Below are 20560 nucleotides of genomic sequence, written 5' to 3'. Positions count from 1 at the left end.
AAATATAAATCAAAACCATGGTGGGATACTACTTCACACCCTCTAGGATGGATATAATAAAAGACAACAATAAATAAAACAAGTATTGATGAAGAAATTTTTAAAAAGTGTAATCTTCATTCTCACAATTGGATGGCGTTTAAAATGGTGTGGCCTCTTTGGAAAACAACTTGGCACTCCTTCAAACCATTAAACACCATGTTACCACATGATTCATCAACTTGACTCCTAGGTGTATACCCAAAGAACTGAAAACATACCTTCACACATAGACTTGTAAAGGAGATGGGTGTGGTGGCACATGCCTTTAATCCCAGAACTTGGGTAGGGGCAGAGGCAGGCAGATCTCTGTGAGTTCAAGGACAGCCTACTCTGCATAGCAAGTTCTAGAATAACTAGGGCTACATAGTGAGAATCTGTCTCAAAACAACAATTTGTAATCTACATTCATAGTACCATTATTCACAATAGTCATAAAACTAGAAACAGTCCAAATTTCAATTTATGATAGGATAAACAAAAATGTGATATATGCATACAGTGGACTATCATTCATCCATGAAAGGGAAATTCTGAGACATACTACAATATGGATGAATTTTTAAAACGTTTTGCTAAGTGAAAGATGCCTATCACAAAAGACCATCTGGGTGGGTCCATTTATGTAAAATGCCAATAAGAGGAATTTCTCCAGAGACAGAAAGTTGTTGTACTTGGTACTGGCAGGGTATAGAAAAACCATGGAGATAGGAATGGTCAACAGCATATATAAAAGTTCCTTTTTGGAGTAATGAAGAACTTCTAGTATTAGATTGTGGTCATGGTTGTACAAATGTACTATGATAAACACAACTGAGCAATATACTTTAAAATGAATAAATCTTGTTGTTTTCTGCCTTGTGGATTATGCCTCCATGAAGCTGCCAATGACACTATTCATGTAAAAATATTAATGAGTAGTGTTTGCATTACACCTACTATATGACAGACACTCTCCTAAGTGCTCTATATTTACTCGATAATTACCAAAGTCTACATCGATATTTGCACTGTCCTTACTTGACAGATGGAAAAATGTATGCACAAAAATGTAAGGGCTTACTGTAGGTTGTGGCAGAACTAACCTTTCAACCCAGGCCATTTGGTCTAGGGTATTATATTCAACCTTGTGTCTTATACTGAACTTTGCCATATTGCTCCTCTAAATTGAGAATGGAAGGAGTTTACACTTTCAACGTGTCTTTTATCCATTAATATGGAGTACACTGGAGATGAATACAAGGAAAGTTAATTAGTGATTAAAATGGAAGAAGAAACTGAAGTAGAAACAGAGGTAGATTCATAAATACCCAAGTTTTTCAGTATTATGCAACCCTTTCTTCTACTCATCCCAGGAAGAGTCTGTACCTGGCACTTAGTATGAGAGGCACTGAGTTCAGTGAACTATAGTGGGGGTCAGGGCAATACTTGTTATAGTGACTCAGCAGGCTACATCTGTTGCCTTCTGTATGATGATGTCCTGGTTCAGAGTGACCTGCAAAGCAGAATGAAGATGATTCATATTTTCTCCCCTGGATTTGGAGTTGGTCAGCCTAGATCCTCTTGACTCCAAGGTGATTTTATTTTTTAATAGTTGGTGAGCTCATTCAGTGCAAGATGTTTTCCCCCCTTTTTTCCTTTGCCATATGTGGTGTGTGCATGTGTGTGTATACATATTTTGGATATGTGTGTGTGTGTGTGTGTGAGAGAGAGAGAGAGACAGAGACAGAGACAGAGACACAGAGAGAGACACAGAGAGAGAGCACATGTGCATGTGTGCACCTATGTGGAGTCACAAGGTTTATGTTAGGAATCATCCTCTATTGCTTTTCCACTTTATTCACTGAGACAGGGTATCTCAGTGTAACCCAGTGCTGTGGATGTAGCTAGTATCCCTAGCTAATTTACCTTGGAGATCTTCTGTCTCTGCCTTCCAAGGCTTGAATTACAGGCAGCTTGCCATGCCCACCTGGCCTTTATATGGTTTCTGGGAATCTGAACTCTGGTCTTCCCACTTGGGAGGTGAGCACTTAGACCTCTTAGCTGGCTCCCCAGCCCCAGGTGCAAGAATTTATTCGTCTAGACGCAAAGGGAAACTGGGTTGATACTAACAAGCATTTAGGGTGTATCTATTATAGGCTTAGCTTTGCACGTACTGATTTATTTATTTATTTATTTATTTATTTACTTACTTACTTACTTATTGTTTTCACCATTCTTTTCCTGATGAGGGGACCTATGCTAGGAAGATGAAACACACACAACAGTCAGGAACAGAGTCAAAATTCTAACTCAAATCTATTAGGTTACAGTGCTTTTTTTCCTACTGCTATATACTGCCTCTGACACATTTTAATGACCCCACACTTACAAGAGACACTATGAAGAGCGAATAAGACAAGTGTCCTGTACTCAAAACATGTCTAAGCCAGTTGAGGAGACAGGTATAAACATAGCAAAAGTTACACAGCACTATAACAATAATGACAATATATGTGTAATATGCATACAAGCACATACAGCAGCAATAAAATAATAAAAGCCCATGTCTAATATTGATTAAAATTTGCAATATGACTGACTGTTCTAAAGACCGCACAAGAATTAGCTCATCCACCCCATACTGGGGGAAAAAAAATCCAGGAAGGTGAAGCTAGAAGAGTTAAGGATTTGGTTTAGCACCAGATAACTTACCAGAGGCAGGATCTACTCCAACTAAAACAATCTTCCTTAATCCCCCATCCATTTAGTTACTACATTGCATTACCACAATGAGTAAGGTTCTATAACAAGAGTAAGAAAAAGATTACAAGAGCTCTAAGGAGGATGGCATTAATTCTCCGTGGTGCAGTATAGAAAGGTTTCCCAAAGGAAGCAACATGTATGAAATCTTAAAGAAAGATAGGAATTTACTGCAAGAGGAGTAAGGGTGTTCTGAGCAGAAGGAACGTCACGTTCATGAGCTTTTTCAAAGGCCTGGTTTATCTTAGGAATGTTGAAAAGTTCAGCATGACTAGAGTCTAGGGTATGTTAGGATTATGAAGGGTGGGGAGAAGCAGAAGAAGTTCAAGATGAGGCTGGTGTTGTTAGCTAGGTGATCAGTGAGGAGAAAGCCTTTTGTATGATAGAAGAATCCATTTGCAAATAGTGTTTCAAATGTTGTCTATAACAAGATTTAATCCCCTTTACTTACCTCCACTTTTGAAAAAGATCTCTTTTTTCTCTGTGTGCAGGGGATGAGTTCTTGGCTTGGGGAACTGAAGGTGGAAGAATATACTTTTGGAAGGGGGATGAAGCATGGTGGGAAAGAAGGCTGCAATAGGGCAGCCTCCTGGGAGGAAGACCTTTATATATTCAGTTGAAAGAGGGATGGTTCTCCCCCCCCCAATCTACACATAGGTTAAGTACAAGAAAAGTTACCCATCATGCACTCACTCTACACAAGCTCTAGAAAGAAGGATAGTGCTGAGCTTAGAAGGAAAAAGGTATTATTTGGTTTAAGAGTTTCTCATCCCAGTCCTAGCTCTTTCTTTGGTCTAGGATCTGACTAGATCTGACTAGATTTGAACATCCTTTGATTGTTTTGCCCTTATGTTGTTCAAAACCAAGGAAGCTCCACAGTCTGGGAGCTCCATAGACTGGGCTATCATTAAGCTTTATAAGTGGGAAAGTATTAGGAGACACAATCTTTTTTTTAAAGATTTAAAAAATTTTTTATTAAGGAATTTTTAAAATTTATTTTACATACCAATTACAGATCCCCCTCTCCTTCCTCCTCCCGCCCCTCCAGCCTCCCTCTCAATCATCCCCTGTTTATTCCCTCCTCCAACAAGGCAAGGCCTCCCACGGGGAGTCAGCAGAGCCTGGTATATTCAGCAGAGGCAGGTCCAAGCCCTGCCCCGCCCCACTATCAAGACTGTGCAATGTGTCCCACCATAGGTAGTGGGCTCAAAAATGCCAGCTCATGCACCAGGACTGGATCCTGTTCCTATTGCCAGGGGCCCCTTAAGCAGATCATACTACACAATTATCTCACTATGCAGAGGGCCTAGTCCAGTTCCACTGAGGCTCCACAGCTGTTAGTCCATGAGTTCCCACTAGTTTGGTTTGGTTGTCTCTGTAGGTTTCCCCATCATGATCTTGATGCCCCTTGCTCATAGAATCTTTCTTCTCTCACTATGACTGGACTCCTGGAGCTCGGCCTAGTGCTTGGATGTGGATCTCTGCATCTGCTTCCACCAGTTACTAGATGAAGGATCTATGATGACAGTTAAATATTCACCGATCTGATTACTGGGGTAAGCCAGTTCAGGCATCCTCTCCACTGTTGCTAGTAGTCTAACTAACAACACTAGAACCAGCACTGGAGGAACTGGAGAACTATGGATAGAAAGCATGGTCCACGTGAGGGAGAATATGTTATTTAATATGTTGTCCCTGTTAGTGAGAGAAAGGAGGAGAGTCTTGGTTTAGGATACTCTTCTGGGGTAGACTCTTGTGAATATGAAGGCAAATTAAATTTGAAAGAAGGAAGAGAGTAAATAAGAGAAGACTCTGGAAGATAGTCAACAAACTTGGCAAAATAATCACCAGTAGCTTTATTTACAATCCTCGTGTCCTTTTGGTAGCCTGTTGAAGGCCAGTGAGCTTGTCTGGGTTGATACACTCAGACTAGGTCTGTATTGTAGCCCCCCTCCCCGGTCCCATTCAATTTTACCCCATTTCGTCTACCCTTCAATTCCATAGTCCTCCTCTACCTCCTGTTTTAGTTTCTTCCCAGCTTGTATAAGAAAGGGAACAAGAAGATCAGAAAGTGCCATTTCTATAACCTCGATGAATTACACTCAGATCCTGGCTACCTTTGTTTCTTGCTTGTCATGACCCACCATGCTTTTTATTCCTGAACTTGAACATAATTATCTTGTGTTTGTGTGTGTGTGGCTTGTTTCTTCTGTTTTTCTTTTCCCCCAATGCGTCTTCTAAATTTTCACTAAAATATTTGAAAACAAAGAATTTGAACCAAAGCATAGGCTTGGGGTGAATAAAGAATTCTTAGTAAAGAGTTGTTTTTTTGGGGGTTGTTGTTGTTGTTTTAATACTTATGGATAGCAGAGAGGAACCATGGATTCAGTACTGAGTCATATTAATCTTCTTAAAGTACATCTCTGATTATATTGGCTCACTCCAAAGCCTTTTACTGTTCCTTTGGGTCAATGGAAAGGAGGTCATATTTCTAAATGCTGCATATGTTGCAATTATAACTCCTACTGCTTTCTGATGACTAAGCTGGGCTTACTCATGTCTACACCTTTCTTCATTCTCACCATTCCTCCTTTCCCACCCTGCCTTATTCCCGTGTGCCACAATTCCAGTTCTTCCTTGTATCTGAAAGACATAATGGTGATAACAAGTCACACAGATTTTCCCTTACTGACTGAGCAAAGTTGGGCAAGCCACTTCTTCTGGATGAGATTCATCCGTCAATGTTCTCATCTGTCAATGAAGCTCATGATGATCTTTTCTCAAGAACATAGTGAAAAAATAATTATGTGATGTTTAACAGCAATATCAACATGGTGCCCATCCTGCAGTAGATGTTTAGTAAATTATTGGATAAATTTGAAGAGAATGCAAACCACCCCAAGGTTATCTGTACATTTTAAAAGACAAAGCTGTGAATTTTATTTCATTACTACTGGGAAATCTATCTAAATGAAAAACAATGTTTATGTCCCCATTTACCATAGCTCTCCTCATCCTTCAAAAGTATTTTATAATTGCATGTGTATGTGGTAATGTGTGTGTTTGTGCTGAAGAAGGGCAGTGGGTATTTTCTTCCATGACTGCATTTCAAAAGGAGTCAAGAAAACAAGTTACATTTTCCAAGTAAGTAAAATAAAGTGCATTTTAAGTGGGGTCATTTTAAAGATGACCCAGGGAAAAAAACAAGCCAGTGGGAGGAGGGATGCTGTGGAGAAAGCCACAGGGACTGCAGTGTTCTCTAGGTTTGAAGCTGCAACTCATCACTGAATAAAAGAGCTTGAAATAAAGGTGACAACCTGACAGAAGCCCTCCGTGACATACAATTTAAAAGCATCACTCTTTTCCCTTCTTTTTCTGTCCTTCAGAGAGAAAGAGTTAATATTAGATGAAAATCAAAATTCCACCAAAGCATTTACTAAGAAAGTAGGCCAAGGAAAGGCTCTCCCTAGAAGCTATCAGAGGTGGAAAGCAATCAAGACTGGAACACTAGAGAGCAATTTAAAGGTACAATGAAAGGGGCTGAGTGAGGGTGGTATGAGGTGGAGTATGGTACTGGGAAAGAGCAAGGCTGTTGCTAAAGAAAAACCAGGGAGGGACCTCCAAACTTCATCTGAGTGATGAGGAAAATAATGGGAACAGAGGGACAAAGTGAGCAGGGTCCCTTGGGAGGGTATGTTTGAGGCCTGAAGTGGTCTGTGCTCCACTAGACTGTCAAAGCCACCAGAGAGGGACAACAGCTACCATTTCTGACCATTCAAATATGTCTCCTGGCCCAAACATTACATAGGAAGGAGTAGGGTAGCTCTCAGGGCACACCAATTGGCATCTGACTGGTACTTTTAGACTAGTTGTACCCACCATGGCATGTTCATTAAGTAATCATTATTGACATAAATGAGATTGCCTGGGGGAACTATATTTTCCCCAATCTGTGCTACTATACAATTTGGTAAATTCCACCTTATACTGATCTACATCATATGTACCCTGCATTGTGATTAGACACACAAGGTCATTCATTCATTTACTGAGCACTCACTGAGTAGCAGGCAGCATTGTACAAAAATGCCTATCCCTATGGAGCTGCCAAACTAACGAGGTCAATGAAGAAAGCAAGCTGGCTGCTACTGAGAATCTCTTCTATATCAGATACAGGATCACATTTAATCTTCACAACAGTAACCTATGCAAGAAGTCATTATTCCCACTTTACAAAAGAGATAATTAAGTTATCAAAAGAGATTTAAAAAAAAAACAAGACTACACAGCTAGGTAGTGGAGAAAACTGACATGAGAAACTCTTCATCTGTCTCATCCACAAGTCTATGGATTTCTCTTTACATTTTAACCTTCCACATACTTTAGTGTCAGTTTCATGAATGCCAATATTATTTACTTTAAGGGCTAATAGTTTCAGAGTCAGACCCTAAGGATATAGAGATGCTAAGGCATAGCCATTTCCTTAATCTATTCACTAAGTGGAATGTCATTGTCTCATAGTGCTTAGGAACTGGGGCAGATGCTGAGAAATGACTAAGTGACTTCCAGTCTCAGATCTGTAGCAGTCCATTATGACCTGTGTATTTGAGATCATGTTATCTAAGTTCTCCGTGACTTAGTTTCCTTAGAGATCATAAAGATTGGGAAAGCTATTGATAGCAAGGACTTATATACTACTTATTATGGGACAGACCCGATTCTAAGCACATCACATTTGCTATGCCTTTAACCCAGGCCAGCAGTTCCCAAAGCATGGTTCAGAAATCCTTGTAGAGCTGTGGAGTCAAAATTGTTTCCATAGAAACACTAAGAGCTGGGCAGGTAAGATGACTTAATGTGTAAAAACATCTGCTGCTAAGTCTCATGACCTGAGTTCATTCCCCAGGCTCCACGTGGTAGAAGTGACCTAACTCCTACTAGTTGTCTTTTGAACCTCCACACATATACTGTGGCATGTGCGCACACACACGCACGCACACACGCACGCACGCATAAATAAATAATAAGTAAATAAAAAAATACACTAAGAGCTGTTTTTTTGTTTCCATCTCATCTTTTCATAACTGTGCAGTAGAATTTCCCAGAGATTGCGTGAGGTGTGATAGTCTGAATGCAGGGGCAGATATTAAAATCTAGATAACATCTCTAAATTCTTATACTGAAGAGATTTGTGAAAATAAATAATGCTGTTTTCATTATATTGGAGGTGAAAAATAAAGCTAGTTTTCATTAAAATGTGCTTATTCATACATGCAATGGGTTTATTAGTACTGAGTACATTAATAAACATTTTAAGTATCTCAGTGTCAATTTGTAATGATAAAAATTAATAGATACCTTCATACATAAACACTCTTGAAGATCTTAAATTATTTTGTAAAGATGTAAACATGTAAAGAACCCAAGGCCAAAACATTTGAGTAACTATGATATACCTAATACCTGGAAACCATTTGGTACAGTGCCTGGCTGGCACTTAGTAAGTCATAAATATGTGCATGGTGATGTTTATTATTGTGTACATAAGCATAATTGGCTCCAAATGTTGAGCTCCATAATGAAAATACTAAATATTAATGCTATAGAAATTCACAGAAAAGAAATTTTGTGTCCCTGAGGTGTCCTGGAAAGGCTCCATAAAGTAGTTAGCATTTGACAGGTGTATTGAAGGAACAAGTGAAATGGGATTGGGAGTGTGGCTCAGTGGCAAGGCACTTGCCTGGCAAGCAGATATGGTGGGTTTAGGTTCTATCTGTTACACCAATATTGTAAAATAGGAAGAAAGCAGGGGAGAGTAGGAAGGGGACAAAATAAAGAAAGTAGAAGGAAGGGAGAGGAGGGAGGGATGGAGGAAAGAAGGATGGGAGGGAGGGAGGGAGGGAGGGAGGGAGGGAGGGAGGGAGGGAGGAAGGAAGGGTGGGGGAAGGAAGGGAAGAAGGAAAGAGGGGAGGAAGGAAGGAAGGGAGGAAGGAAGGGAGGGAGGGAGGGAGGAAGAAAGGAAGGAAGGAAGGAAGGAAGGAAGGAAGGAAGGAAGGAAGGGGAGGAAGGGAGGAAGGAAGGAAGGAAGGAAGGAAGGAAGGGGAGGAAGGAAGGAAGGAAGGAAGGAAGGAAGGAAGGAAGGAAGGAAAGAAAGATGGTGAGCAAAGTGTCTATTGGGTGGAACTGATTCAAAATGGAAAAACACTGGAGCAGTTTCCTCTGGAGATGAGGAATGGTCAAATTTGCCTCAAGCCCATAAGCAGATAGACAATAGGATAGAGTGATGGTTACCTAACCAAGAGGAGCCTTGAATGCCAACATGAAGTTTGTATATTACTCATTAAGGATCTTTAGTCGAGAACTGTGGTTTATACAGATGACCAGTAGCTCCGTTTAGGATAATCTGCAGACTAAGCATGGTGCAACTTGTTAGTAGGATGTAGCAACAGTCTAGGAAAGAAGAAATGAAGAGCTGAACTAACTAGTGTAGTGACACAGGGATAGAGAAGACAGACGATGTGAAAGAAGATGAACATCTGTTAAAATTAGTAATTAGATACTGAACTTCCATCATCTACTTTGTTCCCCTCCAACCTAGATCCCCCCATAAAAGGTAGGTAATAACGAAAAGATTTCATATTTATGGTGCCAAAACTGAGTCTTGTGGATCCAAACACTGAACAGAATAAATATGTAAGAGCTCAGGAATTATGTCCACAAGGAAACAAAGATGTTGATATAAAGGACAGAAGTGGGGCGATATTGGAAGTGGAAGTGGGAACAGATATTAAAATTTCAAAGTCTCTGTGCAAAATTGAAAACCATCTGTGAAGACATATGGCTGATGTAACCTAGTGAAAAGAGAAGTTATGAGACAATCCCAAGGCCAAATAAAAAGTATTGTTTTTCAAAGAAAAGAAAAATAAATGTTCCACACATCCCAAGTAAGAGACTGCAATACAGCATGTGGACATTAGAAAGGCTGTGAGCTTAGTACATAATAGTTATGGTCTTTTTGCTCAGCTGATTAATGATCTGGTGTGGGTGTGTTTTATTGTTATTAAAAGTAGAAAAGAGCCAGGCTACTCAGTGATTTACTGCAATGTTCCTTTAGATCTTGTACCATTCTTTCTGTGCTACGTAAAGGACAATGAAGTTCTTGGAAAACTGTGGGTATCTGTGCTCCACTATACAGGTCAGTCCACAGCACTGTGAGGAAGTGGGAGGGGTCTTTCAGACAAAGGTGTTAAGATTATTGCTATTTCAAGTACCTGCCACATATAGCTACGCTGGTCCGGGAGTGGATTTTATTCTTAGTTCTCATTCTGTGAAAAATCAATGTACGAAAAACACTTCCCTGGAAGAATTCCAAGATCGGATTTAAACTGTTTTCTCCAGTGAGGGAGTGTCTTCAGGATGAGGGGAAATCCTTGTCAACTCCATTCTCCTTGAAGGTTCGTTATTAGTATGCACCAGAAGACTCCCTTTGCTTGAATTCATAGTCAACTGCTGGCACTGTGCAGTACTAGGGTGTCAAGGGCTTTCTGTGCCCACTAGGTGGGTTAGCTTACTTGACTACTTTGTCATTGCTCTGTGTTTTGAATATGACTTATTCCTCCCCAATTCATATTGATAATTGTATTAGCAGTGTCTGGGCCAAGTTCTATGGACAATTGTTTGGGTGGTGGGGAAAGTTGTTACGAACAGTTTAATGCTTTTCCAGTGAGAATGAAAAATGTCATGTGTGTTTGCTCTTCCTTGCTAACAGATGAACACAAACTCTTCAGACAGATGCCTCTCTAGTTGCCCTCTCCATCTATCACTCTGGGAAAACTTAATGCAACAATAACAGCCATTAAGAACTCAAAAACAAGCAAATGACAAATATAAAATAAATACTTTGGTCCCAGTGATATTTTTAAAATAACACTGGTTAATACCAACTTGTGTTTTCTCATTGATGCCTTCACCCCAACATTGTAAGGCAGGTACTGCGATCATATTCTAAGTGAGAGAATAGGCTGGGGCAGCTTTCTATGAATTCTTCAAACATTAGCTATTAACTCTCAGAGAATTTAAACCCACATCTGTTTTACTATATATTATGCTTCAGTGCAACTAAAAGTGTTTGTTGATGTTTTCTGCTTGGTTCTTTTTTTGTTGTTTTGTTTTGTTTTTGAGACAGGGTTTCTCCATGTAGTGTTGGTGCATGTCCTGGATCTTGCTCTGTAGATCTAAACTGGCCTTGAACTCACAGAGATCCATCAGGCTCTGCCTCCTGAGTGCTAGGATTAAAGGCGTGTGCCACCCCCCACCCAGTTCTGCTTGGTTCTTGTGCTGTGTATTTGTAGTACCCCAGATGCTTAGAGCACCCTTGATCTCTAAGTTCTCTTAAAGAAATTCCTCACTCATCTGATTATCTCTAAGGTGTCATGTCAACCTCCACTTAGTTTATTGGTGTAGTAGAACTACAAAATCTCAGTTTAAAGCTGCCTTTGCCTATGTGTCACCTCATATTGACTCCTGTCTACCATCCTGTAACAGGAATCTTAAACGTCTAAAAAACCCAGAGCCAGATACTGGAGTAAAAGCTGAAAGATCAGAGAGGCAGAGCAGCCAGCCACTCGTTCTCTTGTTTGTTTGTTTTTCAAGACAGAGTTTCTCCATGTAGCTTTGTGCCTTTCCTGGAACTCACTTGATAGCTCAGGCTGGCCTCAAACGCACAGAGATCCGCTGGCCACTAGTTCTTATCCTTATGAAATCTTCCACTGAAAGAGAGTGAGCTCCTCTCTCCACCCTGCCTTATCACTTCCTCTCTCCGCCCAGCTCTATCACTTCCTGTCTCTATAGTTAACTAGTGGCTAGCTCCTCCTTCTGATTTTCAGGCAAGCTTTGTTTATTAGAGCACAAATAAAATATCACTGCAGCATCCCTGTTCAGAAAGCAGGGAACTTCTCAAAAACATCTAGTCAGACCTGATTTCATGCCCGTGGGGACATTTCATTCTGCACTAAGCTCTGTAAATTACAGAATAACCCTGCCTTGGTGATAAGAATCCCATTAAGCCAAACCATCCCACATTTGGGTTATGCTGTCTCTTAATGAGGGCATCTTTATGGTGTGTAGAAGCATGTTTATCTACATTTTCTTTCCATTGACCTCAGAAACAAGCTAGTCTGAGATAAGTCTATCTTTGCAACCTTGTCATCTTGGTTTTAAGTGAGTCATTTAACTTCTCTGGACCTTCATTTTCTAGCCTCCAAATGAGAGTACTGTTACCTTCTTTGCAAGAGTTTTTTCTGTCTCAGGCTGTCCTGGAACTCGCTCTGTAGACCAGACTGGCCTTGAACTCCAGAGATCTACCTACCTCTGCCTCCCAAGTGCTGGGATTAAAGGTATGCAACACCATGCCTGGCTAATATATATATTTTGGTTTTTCGAGACAGAGTTTCTCTGTAGCATTTTGGAGCCTGTCCTGGACTCGCTCTGTAGACCAGGCTGGCCTTGAACTCACAGAGATCCACCTGCCTCTGCCTCCCGAGTGCTGGGATTACAGGCATGCGCCACCACCGCCCGGTGACATTTTTTTTTTAAACAAGAGATAGACCTAACACATTTTGTGTGGTCAATATGTGATAACTCTAGAATTAACATCATTGTGAGCCCTAACAATGAAAGAACAGTTCCTGATGTGTTTCTTACTCATTTGAAGTGTCTTAAAATGTCAGCATTCTTGTTATTTTCCGTGCTAAAAAAGACTTGAAAGTATTGTTCCATCTTACCATTTCACCCGTAAAGAGTTGCAAATGACCTCATAATTTAACTTGAAAAATCATTCTCAGTAGTACATGTGGTACTTTACTGAAGGGTTGCTTAGTGTTTTCATTTCCTGTAATATTTTCTCATGTCTAATTTCATTTGAAGGTCACAGTAACTTTATCCATGAGGCAGAACTGGCATCAGTTCATTCACTCATTTATGTATTTAATGAATATTTGCTGAGCCCTGACTGTATGCTAGACCTTATCCTTAGAACTAAGGATACATTACTGTAAAAGAAAAAAAAACAGACCTAGTTCTAAGTTGTAGGGCTCACTGTCTAGTATGCTCTCAGATGAGGAACCTGTACAAAGTTGAATGGTTTGTAGTAGGGAGCGATAAGACTAGAGCTAAGGTTTGCAGATGCTCACTATGATGCATATTCTACTCTTCCAATCTGTATTCAACATATTCCTTTCTTACAATTTTCACTTAGGCTGAAAGCAAAGCAAAGGAAAAAAGAGAAAGAGAAAGAAAGAAATGGTCAATAATCTTGAATTTGCTACTGGACTACACTGCTAGAACACCCTTTTTAGTTTCCAGTTCAAGTTTTATTATACAAAGTATTCGTTGACAGATGATGCATCAAATCAGTCCAGTGCCCCTGGACTATTAGCTGGGCAATCCGTCTAGTACCCCAGAAGCAGAGGGACTAGAAACCTGTGTTGCTGTCTCCTGAGGTCTTACCTTGCTCTTGAACTGATATCTTTTTACCCTTCACATATCTACTCTCTACCCTCCTCATATCTACTCCACACTCCTCTCCTGTCCTATGAATGATTCATATACCTCATCACACCTAGCCTCCACCCCACAAATGTAGAAGCTCCCTTTTGTATCCTCATCTCAAAATAACTTCTATATAGGAGCTTAAGTCCTATTTCCTTTAGGGAATTTTTTAAAAATGACTTCAGCTTTCAAGGATCACACAAATATCTGGATAGTTCTGCATTTGTATTTTCAACTTTAATTGCCTAGGTCCTTACTGAAGAGGACCTCATTTGACAGCCTTTCATTTGAAAAAGGCCTGGGGATTTTAATTGGCCTCATGTTCAATATGAATCAATAGTGGTAATGCAGCTGCAAACATATAAATAAATGGATAGCTGGGGGGTGTCATCCCATGCTGTACAAAAACAAATATGTACTTAGACTGAGAGAAATACTATTAACCCCCCTAATTCATTCACATTTTAAACACATTCATTGCATTGATGTTTGTATTCCTTGTTCCAGAGATTCCATTTTAAATAATCAGTCCTACAGAAATACTTTACATCATCGTTTGTCTCTAGCAGGCATCGGTATTTTCCTTTTCTCTGTAGTTACACATGATGCATGTACAGGGTATCGATTTGTCTTCATTTATTCTAATTAGGACCTGATGCATACTTTTAACCATTCTGGAAAATCATTTCTCTGGGAACATTAACTCTTTCTGTTTCATCCTTTAGATATCATGGAGTTTATGTGTGTTGTCCATGTTCTCATTAACATTTACATACAATAAAAATTTTCCTGTTAGGGTGTTTGGCCATCTGATCACCAGACTAGGTCAGATCAGGCTTTCTCTCAACCACTGCCAGCAGTCTACAGAGGATGTATCATTGTGGATTTCTGGGGACCTCTCCAGCACTCTGCCTATTCCTGTTCTCATGTGGTCTTCATTTATCATGGTCTGTTATTCCTTGTTCTCCCTTTCTGTTCTTGATCCAGCTGGGATCCCCTGCTCCCCTAAGCTTTCTTTCCTTCAAATCTTGCCCTTCATTACTCCCACTATCGTCCAGGTTGTTCATGTAGATCTCATCCATTTCTCTGTCATTCGGTGATCCCTGTGTCTTACTTAGGGTCCTGTTTTTTAGGTAGCCTCCCTGGAGTTGTGTAGCAGTCTAGTCATCTTTGTTTTACATCTAGTACCCTACTATGAGTGAGTACATACCATGTTTGTCTTTCTGAGTCTGGGTTACCTCAGGATGATTTTTTCTAGATCCATCCATTTGCCTGCAAACCTCATGATGTCATTGCAAAGTGCTAGAGAGGTCTCCAGAAATCCACAATGATACATCCACTGTAGACTACTGGCAATGGTCGAGAGAAAACCTGATCTGACCTACTCTGGTGATCAGATGGCCAAACACCCTAACTGTCTTGCTGGAACTCTCATCCAATAACTGATGGAAGTGGATGCAGAGATCCATGGCCAGGCCCCAGGTGGAGCTCCAGGAGTCCAATTGTTAAGAAAGAGGAGGGACTGTAAGAGTGTGAATTGTTGAGACCAAGATTGGAAAAGCACAGGGACAAATAGCCAAACTAATGGAAACACATGAATTATGAACCAAAAGCTGTGGAGCCCCCAACTGGATCAGGCCCTCTGGATAAGTGAGCCAAAAGTGAACTGTTTGGGAGGTCCCCAGGCAGTGGGACCCGGACCTGTCCTTAGTTCATGAGCTGGCTGTTTGGAACCTTGGGCTTACATAGGGACACTTTGCTCAGCCTGGGAGGAGGGGACTGGACCTGCCTGTACTGAATCTACCAGGTTGAGCTGAATCCCAAGGGGAGTCTTGGCCCTGGAGGAGATGGGAATGGAGAGGAGGGGCTGGGGGGAAGGTAGGGGCAGGGGCGGGAGGGGGGAGGACAGGGGAACCCATGGCTGATATGTAAAATTAAAACACAAATATAATAAAAAATCAAAATTAAAAAAAAATGCTATGCTATATTCTATGATCCTCTCAGCTCAATTTAGAATTTTACTTATTTTCTCTTAACTTGGGTCATATTTGTAGTCTAATCTGACAACTGACATTTTTTAAAATTTAAAATCATTTCAATTTCATGAGTGCTAAAGTATCATTTGCACAGACAGCTGAGAGTACTCAGTAAGCCTATGGCTCTATAGTGCAACAACATTCCAGTTATAGGGAGCAAGGAAGGGAATTTGGGTGTGTGTGTCAGAGAAGCACCAAATAGGTTAGAGTAATCAAGGGGGAAATTAGTAGGCAATAATGTCAGGGAGACAACTGGAAAAGAAGGCATATCATGTGTCATCTGCTGATCATTCTAAGGACTTTGACTTTTACTGTAGACAAACCAAAAGCCGTGGAGAGACTAGTACAGAAGCAAACTATAACCTGGTTCATGGAGACAATGGATTTCTGATGACCCAAGTAAGACGTGATACTGGCTTGCACTAAGATAACAATGGTGAATGTAGTAACAAACTGTCAAAATCTAAGTATTCTTTTTTAAGATGCAGCACAAACAGAAGTGTTGATAGATGGACGAAATGAGAAATACTCCAAGGATTTGGCCTGAACAACTAGAAGGATGAATAAAAATGACTTGATAATGCAGACATAAAGGAAAATGTTCATGTTGTCTTGGAGAAAACATTTTTTAAAGAGATTTTAAATTGCATTGGACAGTGGTGGCACACGCTTTTAATCCCAGCACTCAGGAGACAGAGGAAGGCAGACCTCTGAGTCTGAGGCTAGCCTGGTCTACAGAGCAAGTTCCAGGACAACTAAGGCTACACAGGGAGATCCTGTCTCAAAACAAAACAAAACAAAAGATTTTAAATTGAGTTAAAAATATATTTCAAGGATATCTTACATGTACATAATGAAATATGATCATATCTACCCACCATTTCCCTCTTAAACTTCTCTCATATCTTCCCTAACATGCATTCAAATAACATGTATCATATGATGTTTGAATCAAGTAAAACATATTTGTCATTTATTTAGCCTGTGCAGTATACTACATCAGACTAGTTACTGAGGTGGGAGGAGAGCCTAAAATGTGTGGTGTTCCAAAATTCAAGTGCAGAGGGGGAAATCGGTGTTTCAAGGAAGGAGGAAATAATGGTGACAAGTACTACGGCTGGCGCAAATAAAAGAAACGTAGTAAAATGACCACTGGATTTAACGCTAAGGAGTTATTGTTAGCCGGGGTGTGAATTCTCAATGTAAACTGAAGAGGACATATGTCTAATTGGCTGGAGTTCAAAAGAAGAAAACAGAAGAGTACTTGGGACTAACGAGCCAAGAAAACTTCCAGCATTTTTTTGCTCTGAGAAAAGAAATGGAGCTTCTTTGAGAACAGTTTTTAAAATCTTGTTTCTCATTATCAGTTAAGATATTGATTAAATAAAGTAAAATGTATTTCATTGGTGGCCAAGTAATTAGCCCAATGGCCTTGATTAGATGAGAAAAGGGGGGTGTAGTCTACAAGCAGAGGGATCCACCTGGTGACAAGAGAAGAGGCGGAGCTTGCAATACAGATGTAAGGCCAGTGGCAGGTAAGGTGGTGATAATTCTTTTCTGACTGCTTCTGCTTTCCCAGTGAGACAGAAAGCAAGGTCATTCTCACATGAAGGCAGAGAGGCCGATGCTGTCTAAGGGGCACGCCAAAGTGACTATATTGAGGGACAAGGAATCTGGGCTGTGCAAAGAAGAAAGTGGAGCTATGAGGAGACTGAAGGACAGTACTCTAGAGCCCAGTAGGCAATTCATTTCTTGTCAACTTTCCTCATTTATGGCTGAAAAGCATCCATATTTCTTAACAAATAGGAGTCACTTACAGCAGTTTTCTCATAACTGTGTTTCTCAAACTATCCCTGACCACCATCCTTGGGACTGAAGGAAAAAGCAAAACTTAAAAACCCTGGTTGCTCCAGCCACTTCCAGAAGGTTCACATTACCTGTTAACATAGTAAGGACTCCAAATATTCTGGCAGCTGGGAAAACATATTGACTCATGAAATGGTTGACAACCTTGCTTGTTTACAGAGTTCTTTTCTGTAAAAACTATCAAGGTCCATTCCCAGAGACTAGTATTACATGGAATGCACTCTGAGAAATGCTAATTTGGAAAGCACATTGGGGAATTAGGAACAGTTTTAGGACAAGACATTTGCTCGGTCTGATACACATTCTAAAGCAAATGTGTATCTGCCACTCATGCCTTCCCCAGACTAACTCAGTATTCTGTTGCTGAGCCAGAATACAGAGATTTGGGTTCTTTCGATCTTGTTTGCCTAAAGTCAGATAAACACAATATTGTCGGTGCAGCTGATTCCCTAGTTTTCATTCAGAGGCAGTTCTCCAATTTTATATTTTCAATAATTCAAGAGATATCCTTGTAGCAGTGTGGCAGAGACAGCATGAACATTTATTAACCACATCCTTGTATTAGGCACATGATGTTTGGCATAGTGCATATATTGTCTCGCTCTTCAAAATACTGAAGAAAGAACATGTTATGAGAAAACATTCTCCTTTTAAGAAGCTCGTTACCCAGAAGGGAAATACATCTCTTCTGCAACAAGCAACATGCTTGTTACAAACATATTTGAAGTCCCAGTAACATTTCTAGAATCAGAATGTTGGAGTGGAAAGAGACCTTAGAGATTAATTCAAGATATTAGGGAGTGGTTATTGTAGTTCTCTCAAAAGTTATTACATACATTGCTTTAGGAGAGTGAGATTAAGAAATCTTGCCATAACTGCTTTTGTTTTGATTTAAATAAAACCACATGGAATGATAATCATATGAACTAAAGCATACACTTCATGATGCCGCAATATAATACTATCATTGTTATTGACTAAAATTGTAAATGAATATTTGGAGTTGGATCTGTGTTTCAGTGTCATGGAAGCCTGATTTCACTAGAATGCAATGACTCTCAAACTCAAATATGTATCAGAATTACTTGAGATACTTGCTCTTAAGAGCAGATTCTTAGACCTCATCTTTAGAAAAAACTAATTCGATGAATCTGTCATTAAGATCGGGGAGCTGACATTTTTAACAAGTTTCCTAGTTGGTACCCTGTGGAACTGATTAATTTTGGAGAAGCACATCTCTAAGAATATTATCTTCATAGTCAAGGTGTTGGGTGGGCAGTTTCAAATGGTCAGGGTACAATTGCTCTGCACTCATGCCAACTCAAAGGCATAGGAAATCCTGTTTCTCTATTTCCATTTTTTTTAGAGAATCTTCATCTTAAGGTGATAATTCATGCTTGGAGAAATCTTTCCTGTAACTTGATGTAGCTATCTAGGTCTGGAAGTATACAGCATAGGTGCTAGGAGGAATCTTTTTGGTATATAACACAGAGATGGGCATGAAAGTCCTGTGAACCTTGAATGATTGGAAATGTCCTCAAGAATTTGTGATGTATCACCAGTTCACAGCCATTTATATACTAAAGACATGGGTATGGCTGGGGGTCTTTGGGATGTCCATACCCCCAAAGTGATATTGGTCTTTACACAGGAATCAATCCCCAGTTTTCCAGGTTCCAAATTAAATGTTGTTTTAGTCAGGAAATGACTAGACTCTGGACGAGAAGCTGAATACAATATAAAGACTTGCATCAATATTTTAGAAGCCAAACACCAGCTTATTAATTCATCTTGGTGATTAACCATAACTCTCACTCATGTCAATCTCCACTGTAGAAAATTTACCAAGGAAACCAAATAATCACAAAAGGTTGTTTGGTAGAGGCAGCCTACTCTAGTAGAGAGCCCAAAATCTTACAGACAAATAAGTGTTGACTAAAACCTTGTCTAGGTGACTTGTACTGGGTTGAAGAGTGTTTCCCAAAAGATATGCCCTGTTTGAGCTTGAGAATGTGGATATGGTGATACTTGGAATAGGCATCTTGGTAGATGCAGTTACAGTTAAGAATCTGTATTGGGTACTATTCTAAATTAGAGTAGGCCTTACGTTCAATGGGTATCCTCATGAGAGAAAGGACAAAGATACAAAGAGAGGGCTTGTGAAAATGGAGGCAGACAATGCACCAGCCAAGCAATATTTGGGCCACCAAAAGGTAGGAAAAAGCAAGCAACAGAAGCCCCCTTGAGTCTTTAGAGCAGTGGTTCTCAACCTTTCTCATGCTGTGACCCTTTAATACATTTTCTCATGCTGTGGTGACCCCCACTATAAAATTATCTCGTTGCTACTTCATAACTGTAATTTTGCTATTATGAATCTTAATGTAAATATCTGATATGCAGGATACCTGATATGACACCCCTGTGAACGCTTTGTTTGTGACCCACAGGTCAGCCACTGTTTTAGAGACTCAATGCCGCCACTGACACCTTATCTTAGATTTCTAGCCTCTCGAACTGTGGAGGAGTAAATTGCTATTGTTTTCAGCCACTAAGTTTGGAGTCCTTTGTTATAGCAGTCACAGAAAACTCATATAACTAACTCCCATGTCAGTTCAGTCGCTTGGGTGACTCACATAACTTCTCTGGGCTTCAGTTCACTCATCAGAAACTGGGACTCCTAATAAACGCCTGTGAAATCAGAGGCTAACTGTGATGATGAAATAAGATAATTCATATAAATTGCTTGTCTCGGAGTAGGTTCTCATTACATGGTGGCTGTTGTTACTGATGCTTGAAGAGATGGTATAGGGTGTGAAATGATCTGAAAAGATGGAGTTATACAGTTTATGCAGTCTGACACAACTATCCATCCCCCTATCAAAAAGGTGGTAAATGCATCAGCAAGTCAGGGCACAGATGAAGACAGACAACTTCTCCTTCTAATTATTTTTTATGTTTGTTTCTACAAGGGCCAAGTAACTTGTTTGCACATGTCATGATATGACATCTTTCTTAGCCCTTCCAAAGGTGTTTTCCACTGATTACTTTAAGCAATGCTGTTTATTGATGTATAGGGAGGTTCCTAATCAGTAACCATTTTTCTGTGGGCAGTTTATCCCATTTCCATGGGGGAAATTTTTATAATCATCTGAAGTCTTTCAGAGTTGCATGCTTCTGCCTACTTGCTACCATTAAGTTTGGGATTCAGGGTCATTTCCTTTCATGGTTCTAGTCCACAGTTGCCATTTTATTTTTTCAGGACATAGAATTCACAGTGCTATGACCACTTTTCTACCAATTTGTTTGCAAATAGAAAATTCCATAATTAG

Source organism: Onychomys torridus, chromosome X, assembly GCF_903995425.1.
Source record: "Onychomys torridus chromosome X, mOncTor1.1, whole genome shotgun sequence".
NCBI classification, from domain to species: Eukaryota; Metazoa; Chordata; class Mammalia; order Rodentia; family Cricetidae; genus Onychomys; species Onychomys torridus.
The sequence above is the reverse complement of the archived record's forward strand: the minus strand, read 5'-3'. Positions refer to the sequence as shown.